We start from the raw sequence: 22,936 nt of genomic DNA, 5'->3' as shown, positions 1-22,936 counted from the left end.
TAAATTCTTTACTGAGAGGGTGATGAGGCACTGGAACAGGTTGCCCAGAGAAATTGTGCATGCCCCATCCCTGGAAGTGTTTAACACCAGGTTGGATGGGGCTTTGAGCAACCCGGTCTAGTGGGGGGTATCCCTGCCCATGGCTGGGGTGTTGGAATTAGATGATCTTTTAGGTCCCTTCCAATCTGAACCATTCTATGATTCTATGTTAAGTCTGGACCCAAAAGACTTTAGTTTTGATCCACTGAAGACATCCTGTGGAATTTTAAGAAAGTTACGTGGGACAGACTTAATTTTACCTAAACGATGTGTCTATTTCAATCCCTTCTACTTTCAGAGGACAGATGCATACACTTATGGTGCTTATCACATTTACAACCTCTGGAAAAATCTCCTCCCTCTCTGCTTAGAATAAAGAAAACCTAGATGATCTCCTCAGGTTATGTTCAGATTCAGTTGTTCCATTTTTTCTGTTTCATGGTAAAGAAAATAGCTTCTATACTAATGCCTCTGTTACCCACCTTCCAAATATGTACAATAGTTATTTTTGACTCCAGAGGGTGTTATCAGAGCACAACTGTGGCGTTCTCAAATTCAGAGGTAATGGGATAACTATTTGCAATAGATAAACAATAAGAATGTTAACATAAAAAAAAAAAAGAGTGCTGAGATTTTCTAGTTGGGTTAAGAGTTGTAAGAAGACTTTTTTTAGGCTGAAGAAGATATATGAAAGCATGTAGATGATTTCTCATTCTGCTCATCAATTGTTAGGGGTAGGGGATTTATTACAATAATTAAAACAAGTTTATTTTTGTTTAATGAATATCAGTAGGGGCATTTTTAATTGTGTGCACCCAGAAAGTACTCTAAGAGATGCCTGGCAAAATGAATAAACAAACAAACATACATTATCATTCACCTAGCACAGACATGAGAAAGACCTCTCTTTGGTCTTTTTATCTGAGCATGCATAGAGCAATCTTTCTTCCTGAAACCAAAATCTCTACATAAATCTACATTATTTCATGGTATAATAGAGAGAATCCTCCCTCCTGTCTTGTCAGTATGTACATTTGAACTTCTTCTCCAAGTGGTTAGATGGCAAGAACAGTCAATGTGCTGGATACTCATGATTCCAATAGGGTTTGTAGGAAAGAATCACCACAGAGAATTGTTTGCAGACATTCCTACAATTCTCACTGTATGTAGAACTGTATAGACCAGGCAGGATGAACACTTCTTTCTAGAATAGAGCTGTAAAGCAAGTACTATTGTAATCTGTGTGCTACGTATTTGTAGATAAATGGCAAAAGAGATACTTTTATAGTGCAGTTTAGAGTGCTTAAGTAAGCAATATGTTCACTAAAAAAGTATTTCCTGAATCACAAGCAGAGGATTAGGGCAAAGGTAGCAGATGCCAAGGTTTCCAAAGAGACAGTATTATTTTGTCTTTCTGATGAAAACCCTTCTGTAAAATAGTGTCTTTCCAGTTTGTCAGCACATTTATTTGAATAATGGAATCATTAGGGTGAAGTATAGCTTATGGTCTCAGACATGCTTAAGTGCATAATGCAATTTTTGTTGTTGTTTTTAACAGATATGTGTGTATATGTGTTAAAAGACAACCATATTGAGATAGTTTGATGTCATCATCTTCTATCATTCTAAGACAAAACTTCGTTAAACATCATCTTGAATGAAATCTCTGTTTTTCTGTAACATTAGAAGGGGAAGTCACATATACTCCTATGTGGGACAATGTCAGATTATTCCAAAAGTTCCACTTTGAAACCTCAAGGCAGATAAACTCCTAACTAAAAAACAAAAAACAAAAAAAAAAAACAAAAAAAAAAAAAAAACAAAAAAAAAACCAAAAAACCTTGACATTACTCAAAGAGACACTTAGGGCATCTGTCAAGAAAGACACTGTCATTTGCCACCTGATCTAATTATTTCTGACAACAGATGTGAGCTAACTACAGAAATTCAACATCTTTAATACGCAGATCAAGTTTTATTAACAAAGCATGAATGCTAACAAGTTTATAAAATACAGTTTAGTTTATGCCCAAGTTGTCAGTGAAAGTGTGATTACATTTAATAGGTGAAAGGGCAAGTTAATTAAAAGTTACACTTTTGCTCATCAGTGTATTTAAAGTTTAATTACCATGAATGCATGACACCAACAGTTCATAATCCCATAGCAGCTATAGGAGTAATCTTACAAAATAAAACACCCATTGTAGGGAGTATCCAACTCAATTTACTTTTCTGCTTCTGCAGATTAATTTGAATTTAAATTTAGAATACAAGTAAAAAATATTTTTTACTATAGTTATTATAGGACATTTTTTAAGAACACAGAATCTCAACAGACAAAAATGAGATTTTTTTCTCAATTATTCCCAACTATAATAACAGAACTGGTTGGGGAGAAAGAATAAACACTCAGACAATGCTTATTCTTTACATATCCATGGTATGCTTAGTTCTATTTTATTCTATCAAACCTTCACTTCTCCAAGCACTAGAATACATTAAATCTCCTTCAGTTTTAAAATAAATAAATAAATAATACTCACCTCTGTATATCTTTAAAATTGCAATGCAGAGGAAATGTTTCTGCAGTACATATATTTCATATATACTCATGGTAAAATATTTACTGACATCACCACCAACTGATAAAACCTAATATGCATTCCCAGTATAAGGCAAAATTCTGTGAGAAACCTCACATTATATACATCCTTTATACAAATACTAGTGACTTTTTTGTGTTTGTTCCAAGTGATTGACTGTAGTTTAAGTGATTAAGAATGAAGTGCTTTTTAACATTCTAAGAAATGAAACAGTATTTTCACTTGGTCATTTAAATGCTACTGCTGAGTATGAAGCAATTCACTGTACATTTAAAACTGTTCTTACTATCTATGACTATTTGTATACCTTTGAACTTAATTATAAGGTAGAATATACACAAGTACAACTTTAATTGTAAACTGCATTAAAAGTTAACACTGTAATAAATACTGTAGACAATAGATCTTGTGTCAACTTTGGTGGAATTCTCAAAGTTATGCCAATAAGCTATATCACAGAGCTGGTCTGTAGTTGATTAATTTCATTAAAATAGTGTGTCCACAGAAATTATGTTGACATCAGCTAAGTCTTTTGAGAATATAGTAATGGTTTCGTGGAAACAGCTGCCTATATAATATGCACATGGGCCAAGACCTAAAAAAATACCTACTCTTGTCATTTTTCCCATTGCGCTAAAGGAACTTCAGTACCAAACTATGGGAATCTGACAGGTCCTCTTAGAGTATATTTTCTAATCTTTTCTAATTTCTAAGATTTTCTAATCAAAGTCTTTGAGTGTATACTCAAATTGTAGGCATAAATGCTAATGAAGATAATGGATCTGCTCAGATGCAGATGCATAATATAATATCTGATCTCAATCATTCTTTATCAAAAGTGATGATTTCTCACAACTTCCTACTCAGTACATTGAAAGAATGCAAGATGTAACAAATATAAAGAATGTTGACAGCTGCAGAAGCTTGTTCTGTACCAAGATTGCCTCTGGCAGACTTCCAGAGACAAAAAAAAAATATATTTTATCACTGTTTTGGTCAAACTAATTTAGGGAAGTATTTTTTCTTAATTCTGTGTTAATCTCTCTGATGTATACAGTGATAATTTGTTACTGAGAAAGATCAGTTAAAAGTGATAATTTAATTCCCTTGGATTTTGTGACATTGTAGTGCATAACTAATAGATTTTCTAAATAAAGCCATTAGGGATATGGTACAAAACACTACAGTATAACAATAACCAAGTGCTTTTGAGGATATCAGCTATGTAGGTCAAAATTGGAGACTAAGGGATCAGTTCTGTCCAACAGCCATGGAACAAAGATTCAACATTTAGGACAAGTCTGACCTTAAGGGATTGGTGAATTCCCTGGTGACTGGATAAAGTAAAACATTCTCATTTTTAAAAAGGCTAGAAAGGAGGATTTGGGAAATGAGGGACCAGTGAGCCTCACCTCTGTGTTTGGAAAGATCATGGAACAGATCCTCCCGGAAACAACGACAAAGCACATGCAAGACAAGGAGGTGATCCAAGACAGAGAGCATGGCTTCACCAAGGTCAAATCATGCCTGACCAATCTGGTGGCCTTCTGTGGAGTGATGGAATGAGTGCATCAGTTGACAATGGAAGACCAACAGACGTCACCTACCTGGACTTCTGTAAGGCCTTTGACACAGAACCCCATGATATTCTGATCTCCAAATTGGAGAGAGATGTATTTGAAGGGTGGCCCATTCAGTGGATAAAGAATTTACTTGAAGGCTGAATCCACACAGTGGTGGTTAATGGTTCCAATGGACCAGGATGAGATAGAAAAGTGAGCCCATGCGAACCTAATGAGGTTCAATACGTCTAAGTGCAGGTGGTGCACCTGGGTTGGAGCAATTCCAGTCATGAGTACAGACTGGGTGGAGAACTCATTGAGAGCAGCCCTGCAGAGAAGGACTTCGGGGTTCTGGTGGACAAAAAACTTGAAATGAACCAGCAGTGTGTGCCTGCAACCCAGAAGGCCAACTGCATCCTGGGCTGCTTCAACAGAGGACTGGCCAGCAGATTGAAGGAGATGATTGTCCCCCTCTGCTCTGCCCTAATGAGGCCCCACCTGGAGTGCTGCACCCAGATCTGGGGCCCCCAGCACAAGAAGGATGTAGACCTGTTAGAGCAGGTCCAAAGTGGGGCCACAAAAATAATCAGAGGGCTCAAGCACCTCTCCTATGAAGAAAGACTGAGAGCTGGGAATGTTCAGCCTAGAGAAGAGAAGGCTCCAGGGTGACCTTATTGCAGCTTTTCAATACTTAAAAGGGGCTTATAAAAAAGATGGAGAACAACATTTTGCTCCAGCAGACAATGACAGGGCAAGGGGGAATGGTTTTAAATTAAAAGAGGTGAAATTTAGATTAAAAGTTAGGAGGAAGTCTTCACTCAGAGGGTGATCAGACACTGGAACAGGCTACCCCGAGAGGTTGTGGATGCCCCATCCCTGGAGGTGTTCAAGACCAGGTTAGATGAGGCCCTGGCCAAACTGATCTAGTGGGTGGCATCCCTGCCCATGGCAGTGGGATTAGAACTAGATGATCTTTAAAGTTCCTTCTAACTCAAGCTGTTCTATGATTCTATGATTCTTTGATTCGTACTTTCGTAGGTCAAACTCAAATTCAACCAAACATTTCATTTTGCTAAAGTCTTTGTCTTGCTGATTTTATTTTTTCCAGGTTATTGTACCATTTAGTGACCAAGTACACTGGTACTAAAGAAGTTTACCTTACATTTCAAATGCATATTCAAGCTGTTTTCTTTCAATTTATCCTTGAATATGGAATACCAATATCAATCAGGATAATCCCAACCTTGGTCTGTCACACAGTGTTAAAGTTAGACTCTATCATGTCTACCTTCAGAAAGTAAAGGTGTCAGATCTCAGTATCAAATAATAAATAGATAGATAAATAAACAACTGTTTATTTATTTATTTATTTATTTATTTTCACCAAGAGAACTGTTTTACTCCTCCATTGGCATCCACTAACAATATTGAACTCTTAGCTTGATTTTTAATACTACTGTTTTACTACAGCTGTAGTTACAGATAAGATTGATCTCCTGTTTACCAGCTGTGCATTTCAGGCCACACAACCATCAGATCTTCCTTTCTAATAAAATAGTGCCTGCAAATCTTTTCCTGTATAAGGACTGAAGGGGACTCATTTTCTACTGTTTATACCACTCTTAAATCTCTATTCACAGACTTGTCTCTGTCAGCTCAATTCTTACCTTTGTGTTTCTGTCCTTAGTCTTATGTTCACAGGAATACTGTCCCACCTTAACATCTCTGCTTTGCTACAGGAGCCAGGAACCAGCATGTTATGGTGAAAAACAAACAAAAAAAAACCAGCTGTAATAGAAACTGGAATCCTTGCTCTCAGTGACAAATTCTGAGCAAGGAGAAGAGGAGAAATTAATCCTTTTCCTGCATTCAGGTATCTGCTTCATAATTTTAAGAACTTCATTTAAAGTCCAAGAACATCTGTCTCTTTTGCAAAGCCACCTAAATTAATTTCCATTCCCCAAATTAATGAATAATAATAAATTTTATCCTTGAAAAATAATCTAGTTGCTGAGGATTGAAAGGATCTACAGACTAATTCCTGTAGATTTTCTGGAAGTGTCTTGTCAATACCATAACATTTTTTAGTCGTATTAGCTAGAGCTTAGATGTGAAAGGAAGGGCATGTTTAAAAGTATTTGCTCATGCTGACCTTGGAAATCAGAAATTGAAGGAACCTTTTTAGTTTTCTAAACACATACCTGGTTTTGTTTTCATTTCTTTCTTTCTATTTGCAATACTAAGGTAATAGTATTTTCTAAAACTGACAGAAGTTCATATGCATCATCTAAACTATATGCAGATATCATCTGAAAAGGTCTTAACTCTTTTTAATCTTTTTGTCAGAGAGAGTCTCTGCTGACTCTCCATACAGTCTAAAATTGTCCAAATAGAGGACATATCTCGAAATAACAGCATGCACAGTGAAGCTGACATATTTTTTTTTTTCCCCCTCAAAAGATGACTGATGCTGAGTCAAAAATGATTAAAAACAGACATGAAAAAGAGCTCTCTTGGAACATTCCTTGATAGTCAAAAACAGTACCTGTCTTGAAAAATAATGATATCTGAATAGTGAGATCTCTCTTTCCCATAGTCACACAGGTATTTATAAAATCATTTGATTTGCAATTCCTTTTTATTCCTTATTCCCTCTATATCAATACAAAAATGGAACCAGATCAAAGGTCATCTTGTCACATTGCCATATATATATTTTTTTTTCCCAGTACATCAAATATCCATACATTAATGGTCATATACCTCATCTGACTGAAACAAGCTGTTCTCTGCGGGAGACTTGTGGTAGGTTGGTAGTTAATGACAAGTTGAGTGTGCATTTAGCCTGTTCTGCTATACATATACATCATTAAGTTCTTCGTGTAAGATTGGTTGAAAATGTTTTGCTACTCCCAGGTACTAAAACAGAAAGTATTCCAACTAAAAAGAATGGAATACATGTCAGATTTCTCTGTCAGCTGCAGGTTCAATATATGTTAGTGGCCCTTCACTTACTAGCATGATCTTTGTTTCCTTAACAACACTTTTGATCTCCTTCATTTTAGGGTTTTCTGCTAATGTGCCTCACTGGAGAGCTTAGGAACAAGTCCAATGTGAAATGAAAGATTATTCCAATCATATTGCAAATAATTGTAATTAATAAATGCATCTGATGTAAATCAATCTTTATATGAAGAGGGGAAAATATAATGCAGAGAGGAACTGATCTTGTGAATTGGAGAACTGAGACAGATAGGACAGCAAGTCCTTCAGCTAATAAAGCTAATTTTTGTGAAAAGTTTCTTGACATTCATGCTATTTTTTCCCTCTTTTGATTGCCTCCAGTTTCATATAGTTATATCACACTTGAAGAAACTGAATAATCCCTCTTCTTCCAAGCATTTATTGCCTCCATGTATTGGATAGACCTTGCAAAGAGCAGCCCTAAATGTTGACTTCTGGACAAATTCCTCTGCCCTATACCAGTGAAAATCCAGGTAGTGAATGGACACTGAGTTGTTATATAGAACCTCATGTTGACAGAGGCTTGTGGATGTGGAATCTTACACCTGCTTAGTTCTCATTTGTTGGTGTGGTCTCCAAAGTTTGAGGATATTCTGTATTTAACAACTTAATATTTCTTCCCCTAAATTTTGTGTTAAGGACCATGTTTTATGTACTTTGAACACTCATAAAGTGCTGTTTTAGCTGAGAATGTTGAGTTTGTAATAAATGCGCAACCAGGTTGTAATCTGGATGTATACATAGAACAACAACAACAAACCTTTAAAAATAATTAGTAACGGCATGAAAGATAAGTTTAATCATGCTTATGGGAAGAATATATTTACCTTGTTATGAAGAGAAAACTTCAAAACAAGTGAAATACTACAAGAACCTTCTAGGAAAAAATATTATTTGTCCAAGATTTCTTTCTTTCTTTCTTTCTTTCTTTCTTTCTTTCTTTCTTTCTTTCTTTCTTTCTTTCTTTCTTTCTTTCTTTCTCTCTCTCTCTCTCTCTCTCTCTTTCTTTCTTTCTTTCTTTCTCTTTCTTTCTTTCTTTCTTTCTTTCTTTCTTTCTTTCTTTCTTTCTTTCTTTCTTTCTCTTTCTTTCTTTCTTTCTTTCTTTCTTTCTTTCTTTCTTTCTTTCTTTCTTTCTCTTTCTTTCTTTCTTTCTTTCTTTCTTTCTTTCTTTCTTTCTTTCTTTCTTTCTTTCATTTCCTCTTTCTTTTTCTTTCTTTCTTTTTCTTCCTTTCTTTTTCTTCCTTTCTTTCTTTTTCTCTTCCTTCCTTCCTTCCTTCCTTTCTTCCTTCCTTCCTTCTTTCCTTCTTTCTTTCTTTCTTTCTTTCTTTCTTTCTTTCTTTCTTTCTTTCTTTCTTTCTTTCTTTCTTCCTTCCTTCCTTCCTTCCTTCCTTCCTTCCTTCCTTCCTTCCTTCCTTCCTTCCTTCCTTCCCTCCTTCCCTCCTTCCTTCTTTCTTTTATTATTATTATTACTTTTAGCAGTTATATTTCTGTAATAAATCAAATTCTCCTTGCCTCTTAGAAAAGGACAAGGGGGGGATGGTGACAGATGATTTTCTCCTAAAACCATAGCTTTTTTTCCTTAAACTTCTAAACTGCTGATGAAAACTGGATGATTATGGTCACTTTCATAAACACATTGAGAAAATAAGTGTTTTATTTTTACACGTAAGATATTTTCTTTAAATATAAAAATAAAATTATATTTACATTTCAGAAGCAACTATTAAAGTAGGGCTGTAGCAAAGTGGGATGTGTCTTTGAAAATTATTTTTTTTTGTTGTTAACCTTAAAACATACCCTTTTTTATTCATCATTGTAAAAACAGAGCTACAGGAAAATAATATCTTTATGCAGTACATCTATATTAAAAATTACAGTGCCATCAATTATAGGAATTGAATTATTAATGCTGTTTTGGTGGCTAAGTATGAATCTGCCTATCATTTAACAAGAAAAAACATATGGCTATATTTAACTTCTGTGTTTCCCCCTAATAAACAATGTGGGATTATTTCATAACAGCTGCAGCATTCACTTTAAAAAGTAAACAGTGACATATTTGCCATCTGGTTTAGTGACATTTTACGGTAGTTAAGAGCTGTCATTCTCTGGTAACTCCAGATTTACCACCTGAAGTTCACATTAAAACTCTGATTAGCTTATCATTTGATATCTATACTGTAGAATAACCTGGCCAACATTTTAAAGAAAGTCAGTACCTCAGCAGTTAAAATTATTTTTCTGGCCTTGGCACTACTATTCCTGCCTCTTTTTTCTGTCCCTCATTGTTATACAGCTATGCACCACTACGTGTAATAAATTCACTATTACATATATTATCAAAATAATATTAAGTACTGGTCTCAGTAGGCATGTGAGCTAATTTTACCTCTCATATAAAAAAAGTTTTCCATCATTATTGTCCAGTTGGAGGACAATAAGGCTGGGGAAGAGGCCTGCACCCCTTGCATTCATGGGAGTCCTTAGACTGGCAGCCTGAAGCGACATTGAAAAGGCTGGTCTAATGGGCATGCCTTACCTTATTAAATTGTGGATTTTTGAAATTAATGCAAATGCATGTCTATCTGAAATATTGTTTGCTGTTCATATTGGAGATATATACTCTGGTAATTCACAGAGTTCAATGAAATTAATATCATAGTGTCCCTGTCTTTCCATTACTTAAGCATCTTTCATACCATTTGCTATGCTCATGGTGTGCCCTACATTTTTATTTTATACAGTGACTCCATTTCCCGGTATATACCATAGCTTCTGGGAAACCATTCATAACTAGAACACTTTAATGCCTATAATAAATATTTGTAGTATAAAATGTTTTATGTATAATACTGTTCATTATAAAATTATTTTCTCCATGCATGTTTAGCTTTAGTGAGTTAGAAACACCAAAGTATTCATGGAATACAGTACACTAAAAAACAGCATGTTACACTGAACCATGTATTTGTTATAAATATTTGGAAAAATGGTTAGAAATAGAGAATTCTGTTTTACACAAGTGTGTGTGTGTATGTGAATGTGTGTGTGCATCCACAGAACTTGCTACTGTTTTATTCCAGGGTAAAAATTTATCCTGAGTAAAAAATTGAATGGAGGTTCTTCAGTGATTCCCAAGTCACTGGTAGACCACAGGAATTATGTTTCTAGTCCTCTAACAGTTCAACAAAATTCTTTATATTTCCTGTAACTTCCTTTCTTCCTTTCTTAAAAAATTTGATGAAAGATTAGTTATACTCTCACGTATATATTCTCACATGTATATTCTACCTCCAAAAGAAACGGGGGATGCAAACCATGCTTCATACCAAATAATTCAGAATTTTCCAATGTTATTTTCAGTTTTCCCAGTTGGTAATTCAGCAAGTTTTTCTGTCCTGGTTTCATCTAGAGTTAAATTTCTTCCTAGTAGCTGGTATGGTGTTATGTTTCAGATTTAGCATGAGAATAATGCTGGTAACATACCAATTGTTTAGTTGTTGAAGAGCAGGGCTTACAAAGAGTCAAGGACTTTTGAGCTCCTTGTGCTGCCCTGCCAGTGAGCAGGCTAGGGATGCACAAGGAGCTGGGAGGGGACAGAATCAGAACAGCTGACCCAGACTGGCCAAAGTGATATCCCATACCACGTGGTGTCGTGCTCTGCAACAAAAGCTGGGAGAGTTGGCTGGGGGCTGGGGGAGAGGGGCAGTGATCAGGGTCTGGTTGGGCATCAGTCAGGGTGGTGGGCAATTAGATTGTGCATCACTTGCTTTTTATATTATTTTATCATTATCATTATTATTAGTAGTAGCTGTATTTTCCCTTCCTTTCCTGTCCTATTAAACCGTCTTTATCACAACTCACCAGTTTTTTACCCTTTTTTTCTCATTCTCTCCCCCACCCCACTGAGGGTGGAGTGATCTAACAGCTGTATGGTGCTTAGCTGCCTGCTGGGTTAAACCACAACATTTTCTTAACAGCATTGTCTGTTGCTACACAGACTTTATGAGTTTGTAGTCTAACAAGATTTCGCATCAGATAAGAAAGTTATAGTTCACCATTTCAGTATTTGGAAAATTATTATTTTAGTGTTTAATGGAAAAATGGTCGCAAACATTACCTGAGCCTCTTTACCCTATTTGCCTTTTCGGTTATTTGAATTCATCAGTCTTCCAAATTTGCATATTGAGAAGCACATGACAATAAATTCAGTCCTTATTTTTACTGACTCTAAGGGAATTAAATACTAATGTGCTCTGTCATCACGTATGTCGGGGGTCATCTAGGGCTTTCTGCCTTTTCTAACAAGAATAGCGACCTAAAATAACAGATTATACATGCTAATATGTTGCTCACTCATAACAATATTTAAATTTACTAATTATTTCTACATTTTTTTCTTTATGTTAAATATAATTTCTGCTAAATAGGAGTTAAACATTATCAGGAATAATTTAAATAAAATAATAACGTCTAATTGATGTAGATTATAACCTGTCAGGAACAATCTATATATCAGATCTTTACTAGAAGAAAATGCGGGTAATAAATACTATGAGAATAGTTAAAAAAAAAAAACTATTTGAAATTTCTACTACTTACGCATTTTTCTTCAAGACAAAGTCATTAAAATGTCCACTACAATTTTGCAAAAGTCTGACTCTTTGAGTCATCTTGAAGTTTCTTAATATGCAAGGGAAGGTCACTGTGAAGGTGAAGGCACAAATGCATTGATCACAGCAAACAAAGTTGAGATTTACTGCAGAAGTCACAGAGGACAAAAGCCCAAATAGTTAGCTGTGATGCTAAAGCAATGTTACAGATCCTCAGTTAGGAATTGTAGGAAAGGTGGCTAACGTATCCAACATCTGTATTTCAAAGGAAAGGCCTTATGCCATTCTCAGGACTCTGACAGATTGTCCAGACCTCTGAGCTCTGTTTTCAAAGCAGATGGAGCTGAAAAAATCAGGTGAGACTGAGGGAGGAACTTCAGACGCACCTTTTTCCATAGCATATCCTTCTGGTTTGGCTGCTAAGTGTCAAACCAGTGAGTTAGTTCTTCTGAGTGACTCTTTGGAACTGCTACACTTTTACTGTTTGTCAAACAGAATGACCAGGGACCTAACTTTCTGTTCTGGATTCTGTTTCAGGTCCAAGGCAGTAAAATACTGTACTGAAATCCTGTATTATAATTTTATTTGTCATAAAGAGGGTGGTTGCACAGTGGAACAGGCTCCCCAGTGAAGTAGTCACTGCACCAAGCCTGTCTGAATTAAAGAAGAGATTGGACTGTGCACTTAGTCACATGGTCTAAACTTTTGGGCAGACCTGTGCGGTGTCAGGAGTTGGACTTGATGATCCTTATGGGTCCCTTCCAACTCGGGATATTCTATGATTCTATGATTCTATGATAAATATTTTCTCAAATCTAAGCTGTTATCTAAATAGTTCAATAAAATTACCATGTAGATACACTTTCCCTTCTCTCTTTACGGGCCATATTATGAGCTCCATATTCACATTAGAAAGCATCGGTTATTTTCATGAGCAGTTTCTATGCAATTAAGTGTTTAGAGACTGGACATAGAAGAGGAATTCAATATCTAACGTTTCCTCAGCTTCTCATCTAGAACTCCATTCGACTGCCTTTATAGGTACAGTCTTGTGACCTTTTTCTATATTTCAGACACTTTTTCTCAAGAAACTTTAGATTTTATAGTGCTGTCTCTGATAATACTAAAAGAAATTCAATAGATTGCGGATAGTCACTCCGTACTTGAAGCAAGTATGAACAAGAAAGAACTGAAAAATTGTTTTTACTGTGTAACTGGCATGAGATAGCTGTTTCATGAGTTGTTAGAGCCACTGAGCAGAGTTCAATTGTGATTGTACGTTCAAAAGGGTCAGGTCAGGTGCACTCACCAGAGCTGACTGTGACTCTGTATGTTTTGTGTCTCTGTTCTGGAAATCCCTCTAATGTGAGCAATGTGTCCAATCAATTTTATCGATCTTTTTAATAATTCACAAAGTTTCTGCTGCATTAACTTTAAGCTCTCATCTCTTGCCCATCAACAGCACACTAGATCATTTAATTTTTCTTGTAATTTAGGTCTTAGAAGAGCAACTCATAATGACTTAAGAGCCAGGAGTGTCAAACCCTTGCAGTTTCTTACAATAAACTTGAGAGAAGTAACTATCCCAGAACTGGAAACATCAAGATCCCCTTTCTGTCAGCCTTGTACTTTCTCAGACTGTGAGTGTTGCAGCTACTTCTGCCAATTTGGGGATCATTTCCCTGTTGTGATGGAATTGTTTTGTTTACACAAAAACTGTTCTGTGAACTTTTTATTTTCCTTGTCTTCTAATATCTCTTCCTTGCATCTTACTGAATATATGTATTAATGTTAAATATTAGTTTATTCTGAAGAGCTCAGCAGCTTATGTGCAAATTAAACTATAATGCTATTCTTTTAGAAACCCATGCTAGAGAGAACTGTAGTCTGCTAATGAGTACTGAGGGACCATTTGTAGACTCCCAAGAAATTCAGAGCACTCTATTGCTGTTCAAACTTGTGAGTATAATCTTCATAAAATGTTATGAGCTGTTGCATGTATTAGGGCAAAATAATACCTAAAATAACCATTTAACAATCACTGGAATTAGTCTAGGGATGTATATAGTCTATGTTGCATGATGTAGGTGATTCCCCACTTATAAATCAACAACAATAATAATAATAATAATTCGTTTCAAGATAATTTAACTAATATGCAAATATGCATAAATATGCAAAGCAGATTGGAACTAGGGTCTTTATTTCTTTTTTTTCTCCTTAGCACATGGCTTAGTATACAGAACCCTGACAGAATTAATTACATATATAGTTCTTTACATTTTTGCATTTATATAACTTTTTTTGCAATTAGAAAGTTCTGTTCTTAAGAATCTTTTTATTATTATTTTATTTCATTTTAAATAATTTTATTTATTTTAATTTATTTTATTTTTTTTCTAAGCTCATTTTGTCAAAACTTCACTAAAGAAATATTTTTCAGATCCAGCATGCACTGTTGTTAAACAAAAATGGAAAGGGGGCACCCATCAGAAACATAAGAGAGGTAGACCAATTTTCCCTGCTGTATTATAAGACGAGATAATCTTCAATAAATGCTTACAGTGAATTGGTCTCTTTCAATCTCACTAACTGGAACTTTAATTTACAAATATCTTGAATTACTTTCAGGCCACAGACATTATAATCACATGATTAGGGCACCAAGATAAATAGAAGTTCAAGTCCCTTCTCAACCTACTATAGCACTACCATTTTGCCCTCTAGGATCTATTCACTCAGCCTAGCCATGTGTGACAGACCTCTGAGCAATACAATGCTTTGAGCTGGGATTGCTTGAGTGGATCCTGAAAATGAGCATCCTGAACTCCACTAAAATAGCCTTGAAAGGCTCTGTTCAGTTTCCTAAATAGAGGAATCTAGTGTTTGAGATTCCTTGGGGACGTGAAACATCCACAGAGGGTCACAGAAAATATAAAGCAATTATTTACTGGTTTTCACAGACAACATAGAGTTAAAATTTAGCAAGCTATTAGCCTTTTAGCAACCTATTAGACTATAAGCTGTGTGTTCATTATGCCTGCTAAGGCATCTGAAGGGTTGATCAGATGCTGACAAGTTGACATTTTCCACCACCTCTGTTGACAGTGATGGCAGTGTTTTACAACTGGGCTGACTCCCGCCCCCACCCCACCCCCTTTCTTTTATTCGTTTCCCCTTTAGGATTTTATACCTTCATACGTTGGATAAGGTTTACATGTCTTGTTTTTAAATGAATTGTATTGAGGTACAATTAGACTGGAATTTCAGCAGGCAGACATGTTGGCCATACAAGGAGTTTCTTGATGAATTTAACCACAAAAAGAGAGCATGCAGGTGGTAAAATCAAGGACAGGTAATTAGGGAGGAGGAGCGTAAGAGTATTGGTTAGGTATTTAGGGAAAAATTTAGTACTAAATTCACCTGAAGCTATGATGATTGAAGGACAAGAATGGCAAAAGACAAGTATGCTAGATGCAAAAAGTAGTCCAGGAAATGTGGGCAATATAATGAAAGACAGTATGGAAAAGACCCAAATACTTTACACAACCCCTCCTCACCCCCTTTTTTTTCTTGGTCTTCACATGCGAGTTATATGCTTGTTTCACAGCAATCAAGCAAGTCATTTGTCATGCAGAAGATTGAGGGCAAAGTCACAGTTCTCCCTTAATCACCTGGCACACAGTTTCTGGGTCTTCATACCCCTAGCTGATCTAACTGCCACTTTATCCATTAAATGCCTCTGTAGAGTTTGCTCTCACTTACTGCTAAGTAGGTGTCCAGACAGACACTGCAGACAGACAGGAGACTGGTGCTCCCTAACCAGCAGTGAGCAGAAGGCCAACAATGCAGACCTTTTTTAAAAAACAACCTGCCTGTGCCAAAAGAGCTAACAAAAACTGTTAGCTGTGGCAGACCATAGAAGCTGTAACAAGTAACTGAAAGCTCCTTTTTTAACAAAAACAAAAATCAGAACAAAAATAAGAAGTAATAGACAAATAAGCAAACAAGTTCCACAGAAAGCTTGGTTTAGGGATGAGTGGGGGGTTGAATGGACGAAGTATAAAAGCTGTGGACAAAATAAACAAAAAAATACTGCACTTCATAAGAAAACTTTGTCTAAATAAGTAAATACACTATCAGAGGACAAATAAATATCTGAAAACCATCAGAAAAAAAAAAAAAATCAAACCACTCATCCCCCACTACACCATCTGCTAAGAAGCAGAAGGATAAAAGTAAGGAAAGGCTGCTCCAAACCCCAGTAACAACCTTTCCTGCAACCAAAAACCTGCCAAAGTTGTGTGTTCTTTTGCTATTTTGTGTAGGTTAAGACAAAGATTGTTTGTTTGTTTGTTTTACAATATTTCAAACTTCTACGTTTTCTAGGATTGCTCCTTTAACAGGTCTATGTAAATAAGAATCGATATTACCTCTGTTCTTTGCTTCAAAGCATATTTCTGCTGTACATAACATGCATGGTATCTTTGCATAGCTGGTACTACATTGTTGTGTCAGTGTTGTGGTTCAACCCAGCCTGCAGCTAAACACCACACAGCCGTTTGCTCACCCTCCCCCCTCCCTCTCTGAGATGGGGGAGAGAAACGGGAAAGTGAAGCCTGTGAGTTGAGATAAAGACAGTTTATCAAGACAGGAAAATAACAATAATAATAATAATAATAGTACTACTAATGATAATGTGTACGAAACAAGTGATGCACAATGCAATTGCTCACCACCTGCTGACCGATGCCCAGTATATCCCTGAGCAGCCGGCGCCCCCACCCTGGCTAGCCACCCCTATATATTGTTTAGCATGACATCAGATGGTATGGAATACCCCTTTGGCCAGTTTGGGTCAGCTGTCCTGGGTCTGTCCCCTCCCAGCTCTTGCTGCACCCCTAGCCTGCCTGCTGGCAGGACAGAGCGAGAAGCTGAAAAGTCCTTGGCTTGGTGTAAGCACTGCTCTGCAACAATTAAAACATCAGCATGTTATCAGCACTCTTCTCATCCTAATCCAAAACATAGTGCCCTACCAGCTACTAGGAGGAAAATTAACTCTGTCCTAACTGAAACTAGGACAGTCAAGCACCTATTTTTTTCATATTTATCTGTGATAAATAATTTTTCAGGGCTACAATTCACCTTTTGACATTGGTTAGGCTCCTTTTGTAATACTACATCTTCTGAATTCAGTATCAGTCATTCCAGACCAACTGGCTACAAGTACAGTGCTGACAATGCAAGCTGTCATCGTATACAGTTGGTCAACACTGAACAAAGAATCACACTGGATTTGCACATTCACAAAAACATAAGCCGAAATGTCAATAGTCAATTGTGTGAGGATAGGTCATGTAGGCAAACTATCCCTGAGGCTTCCTTATTTTCACATTTAAGGGCTGCCTAGTCTCTTCAAATAAAGTCTGTGGTGGATATAAGGTTGAACTTTGGGTCAGCCATTTCATTAAAGAGCTGCAACTTTACCTACAGAAGTTTTGGAGACGAATTTGAAATTGGAAGACCTAAAGATTTGGCAGTCATAAATATATAACTCTTACACTCAAAACTCACCTTTTGTATATTCATATACATGTATATAAGGATGTCTATAGGTATGCATATGTAGATGCATACCTGTATGCATCTACATATATACCATGGAGATATATATGTATGAGTATGTAGAAGTATATAAATATACTTATACACACTTCTATTTAAATATACAGATACACCTTCACCCTTGTCTTTCAAACATTGCAGTCACAACAACATCAAGTACAGTCCAGGTGGTACCTGGGAAGATAATCATGGCTGTGGGTTTAGTGGTCGTATGTCTAATTCATTGTGTATGTAATTTTTACTCATGTATTGAAATCAACATGATAATACGATCCAACAAAACTAATAGCCCCATTAGCAAACTTTTATGTAAAGAAGAAAATAATTGCCATTTATGTCTCAAAATTTTCTTAGTAAAGGAGTTCTTTGAATAATTTTGATTCACTTCTTGCTAGAAAACTTGCTTTTTTTTTGGTTTTATTTATAGTCACTTGTACTAGGCTTTTCTTCCATGTAACATAGCGTATTAACTAGATTGCTGACAAAATTGACTATGAAAAATGTTTGCATGGGAGTGGGTGTCTGATGGAAAGCTCAGTGATAATTTAATATGAAGAACAAATAACAATAGGAAATGTAAAGTGGAAAGGCTAAAATACATATTGAAGTTGAATTTTTTCCTCTGTTTTGGGGTAATTGAAGAGATCTTGCTAAGGAGAAGAATTTTCATCACTTTTATATACTTTAAAGTTGCTTATACTCAGTGAAATATGTCAGTAAATGAGAAGTGGAACCAATATACTTTCAATAATTTACCATCAGTTCTGGCTAACAGGGGAGGTCCCAGTTAACTGGAGGTTGGCAAATGTGATTCCAGTCTACAAGAAGGGCAAAAAAGAGGATCCAGGGAAATACAGGCCTGTCAGTCTGCTTTCGGTACCAGGGAATTTTATGGAGGAGACCCTCTTGAATGTCATCACAAGGCACATAAAAGACAACTAGGCGATCAGATGCAGACAGCATGGGTTTAAGAAGGTCAGGTCCTGCCTAACTAACCTGATCATCTATGATAAGATGACCTGATTAGTAGATGAGGAAAAGGCTGCAGATGTTGTCTACCTGGATTTTAATAAAGTGTTTGACACTGTTTCCCACAGTATTCTCATGGAGAAACCAGCTGCTCATGACTTGGAATGGTGTATAGATGTTCTTCTGGGTGAAGAATGGAGTGCATAGCCAGGCTCAAAGCATCATAGTGAATGGAGTTCAATCCAGTTGGCGGGTGGTCACCAGTGAGCCAGTACTAGGGCCAGATTGTTTATTTTTGTCAACACTCTTGATGAGGGGATACAGTGCACTCTCAGTAAGTTTGTGGGTAATACCAACTCAGACAGAACTGTTAATCTGCTTGAGGGTAGGAAGGTTTTGCAGAGGGATCTGTATAGATTTGGCAAGATCAATGGATCGAGTTCAGTTGCATGACATTCAACAACGCTAAGTGTTACATTCTGCCCTTGGGTCATAACAACCACATGCAGTGGTATAGGCTTCCTGAAGAATAGAAAGAAAGCTGCCTGCCAGAAAAGGACCAGGGGGGTGCTGGTCAACAGCCAGCTGAACATGAGCCAGCAGTGTGCCCAGGTAGCCAAGAAGGCCAATCTGGCCATCCTGGCCTGCATTAGAAAATACTGTGGTCAGTAAGGCTAGGGAAGTGATTGTCCCCATGTATGCAGCACTGTTGAGATTGAATCTTGAATATTGTGTGCAGTTTTGGGCCCCTCACTACAAGTATGTGCAGAGAAGAGCAACAAAGTTGGTGAAGGGAGTAGAAAACAACACTCAAGAGGAGTAACTGAGGGAATTTGAGTTGTTTAGTCTGGTGAAGAGGAGGCTAAGGGAGACCCTGTCACTGATTATAACTACCAGATCCAGAGATTTCCCTTAATTGCCTATAGAATAGCTCATCTGTGCCATCTTCCTGGATGGGCAGTTGATAGTAGACACCCACGACAACATCTCCCTTGCTATCCATCCGTTAATCCTCACTGAGAAGCTCTCTATTGCAACATACTTAGAGGAAATGGCTGTACAGTCTAATTCCTCCCTTACACACAGTTCAACACCTCCACCTCACCTGCCCTGCCTACCCCTCCTGAACAATTGATAGCCCCTCATCTAAGTACTCCAGTCATGGGACTTGCCCCACCAAGTCTTACTAATACCGATGATATCATAGCTCTGGGAAAGGACCAAAGCTTCCAGTTTATCCTGTTTGTTCCTCATGCTGTGGGAATTTATATACAAGCATTTCAGATGTGTTTCTGAACCTGTAGTGCTCCTTGGAGCAGTGTGGATGCTCCCATTAGCCTTTTTACCCTGAGGTGATGCCTTACTATTCCTTGACTTAACCTCAGTGTTCCTAAAGGTATCCCCCTGCCATAATGATCCGAGTTTAAAGCTCTCTCAATTTGTCTCACTAGGTTACAGGCCAAGAAATAGATGTAGAGCTTAGTGATATGGTTTAGTGGTTTAGTGGAGGACTTGTTAGTGTTAGGTCAGAGGTTGAACTAGGTGATCTTGGAGGTCTCTTCCAACCTAGATGATTATGTGATTCTGTGATTCTGTGAAATGTTTCACCCACTGAGACAGGTGGGTCCTGTCAGGCCCCAGAAGACCTCTTGTCCTGAAGATTCTTCCATGATTATGAAACGCAAAAGTCTGGTAAAGGTACCAGTCTTGGAGGCAGGCATTGATGACCTGGGCTCACTTATTTCTTTTCCTATATCCCCCCATTACTGGAAGGACTGAGGAAAACCCTATCTGCGCTCCTGATAAAATATATGTGTGTGGTACACAGATGACGAGTCATATGATGATCTTTTAATTTTAACATTTATATCTCAAAGTGCCTTTTCTACTATGTTGTAGTCTTTTCAAATTTTATCTGGCTAATTCTGCTTAACAAGACTTTAACCCAGAATTCATGCTGTCATAATGTAACCTTTGTATTAAAAAATAAATAAATAAATAAATAATTATCAACAGCCTCATCAGCAGACATAAATGTAATCCATACCTTCACCCTCTATCTTTACCAAAATATGTGTGTACACTGCTATGGGTGCTGTTATCTTTAATTCTGTTTACTATTTGGATGAAACTAAAATGTATATCAGAAATACATTATTTTATCTATTTTCCTTTGATAAAGTGTTTAGTTTACATTGCACATATTGAAGCAATAGTAATCATTGCCCATAAGCACCTTGTGTGTTCTTGTGGCACTTGGATCTGGGAGACTTGTTTCATTGCAGAAAAACTACACAAATATTTATGTTTTGTAGTGTCAAAGTCCTTAGTGAGGAAAATCCTGCTAAAATTGCACATTCATAATGACTAGAATGTAAAGTGGAAGATAAAGTCATTTTGCATAGGCTATTTTTTTTTTTTTTTCCTTTTTGATTCACCAGTATAATTCTTAATTATCTCATGATCTTTTTTAATAACCTGCTTGCAAGAGTCATCTGTTTGTGTGGTGAGTTTCTGTGAAAGCAAGAGACCTGTCTGGTAATAGAGTTCTGTGAATAACAGATTGTATTTCCTCTTCCAAAATGACTGCAAAATGAGAAAACTTACCCACCCAATCAGATTGCTTTTGAGACATGTCTCACAGGTGCATTGCACATTCTGCTCATGGGAGAGCAAAGTGGGCACAGTGCTTGACATCCATAATCCAGACAGTGCAGGACTAACACCAGCAGGAATATATATTGCCCTCACTGTGGAACCATGCCTCCAGTGGGAACTCTCCTTTGCTTGGTATTCATTCAGGTCTGCCTCCCCATCAGCACAGTGGCTTTGCTGTGACGCTGCCTGCCTGCCACTTTGAGACTCCTGATCTCAGTGCCACAGCACACACTCACTCTTGGTTTATTCAGTGTGGTGGATGCACAAGCCATTGGCTTGAAAATTGAGTGGAAACTAACAAGTGGGATGGCTTTCTCCTTTTCTAAATGAGGTCATCTTATATGAGGTCATCCTATTTATGGGTATTTGTACAGAAGAAAAGGGAAGGCAGAAGGTTAGGACAGATTTTCCCTTCAAAATAATGCCCGAGTGTATTTCAGTGATTTCCTCCCTTTCCATTGTTTGGCTAAGAGTTAGGAAAAATCTGAAGAGGAATTATGGTCTTATGTGTGCTGAGGAGAAAAATGTGTTTTTAATTAATTCCTTTTAGATGTACTGACCCTCATTTTATGGAAGCACAAATTGAAACTTTCGTTTTACTTGCTACAAGATGTGGGAGGAAGCCAGCCATACCAACATCACAGCTGTTCACATTTTTTTTCCCTGGCCTCACAACCAAAACCATCAAAGGTCTTTTTCAATGTTAGCCAGCCAGAATAACACTAGAGCAAATGAAGGTTTGGTGCAGATTTGGTGTGGTACTGAGAAAGACTGGACCTCTTATGGATTTTGAAAATTTTTCTCTGAAAAGGGAGAGAATAGGCAGTGATATACATAGTGATACAACATAGTCCTAAAGCTACAGCTTTTTAAACACAAAATTGTGAGCAGTTTGTATATCATGAACAACTTGAATAATTGTATTTCTTTACCAGAACCTTATCAGTTCTGGTATTTAACCTTGTTCTTAATTGGGGTTAGCAAAGTGTCCAGTGAAGTATTCACATGGTCTTTGCTACTTCCTTTCATTTACACCAGTTAAGCACATCACCCAACAGTTTATGTAATTCTATCTTTCCGTGTTGCACTGATCATATTCACTTTACATTCTGGATTTTTAATAAGGAGAATGAAAATGAATTGCTTTAGGAATTTTGTAATTAAAATATTCTATTTAACTTGTGAAGTGTTAAATGATAAAGGAAATCGTATTAAAATATTTTAACAAGTATTATTTTAATATCAATTTCTTCTGAAAATAGAATTGTTAGCCCAAGGTCCAAATAAGTTCTGTAGGATTCTTTTTGTTGCTTCTTTCTGATTTCAGATAATCTGCCAAACCTTACCAGGTGGATCCCCAAGCTCAGAGTCTACTTATCTATGGGAGCTCACTCACTCCAAGTTGTCTGCTCCATGAGCTACACCGGAAACTGACCTGAATACTCCATTATACTGCATTGCATTTAGCTGTGTTGTTGAAACAATGGCAATTATATTCAAGAAGTTTTATAGATAAACAAAGCAAACCACTTTGTTTCCTGATGAAAATAATTTTTTATTCCTAAGAGGAAGGAATAAATATAAAACCCAGAACTTTCAAAATCCCTCACTTTGCACGAAAATATTTTATGATGTTTTTTTGGAAAAAAAAAAAAAGGAAGAGAAAAAACAAATGTTCAGTTACAATAATTCAGCTCTAACTGAAAATCAGCGTTTTTAAAGCTCTTTTTCATTACTACAAAATTTAAATTACAAGGCAGATTTGGCTTTATGTTATACTACTGCTTTCTTAATATCTTACTCTCCTCTAGGTAATTTTAAAGCTTAACTTGAAAACTTCAGT

The sequence above is a fragment of the Anser anser genome (genome assembly GCF_964211835.1).
Source record: "Anser anser genome assembly, chromosome: 1".
Lineage (NCBI taxonomy): Eukaryota > Metazoa > Chordata > Aves > Anseriformes > Anatidae > Anser > Anser anser.
This window is presented reverse-complemented; position numbering follows the sequence as displayed.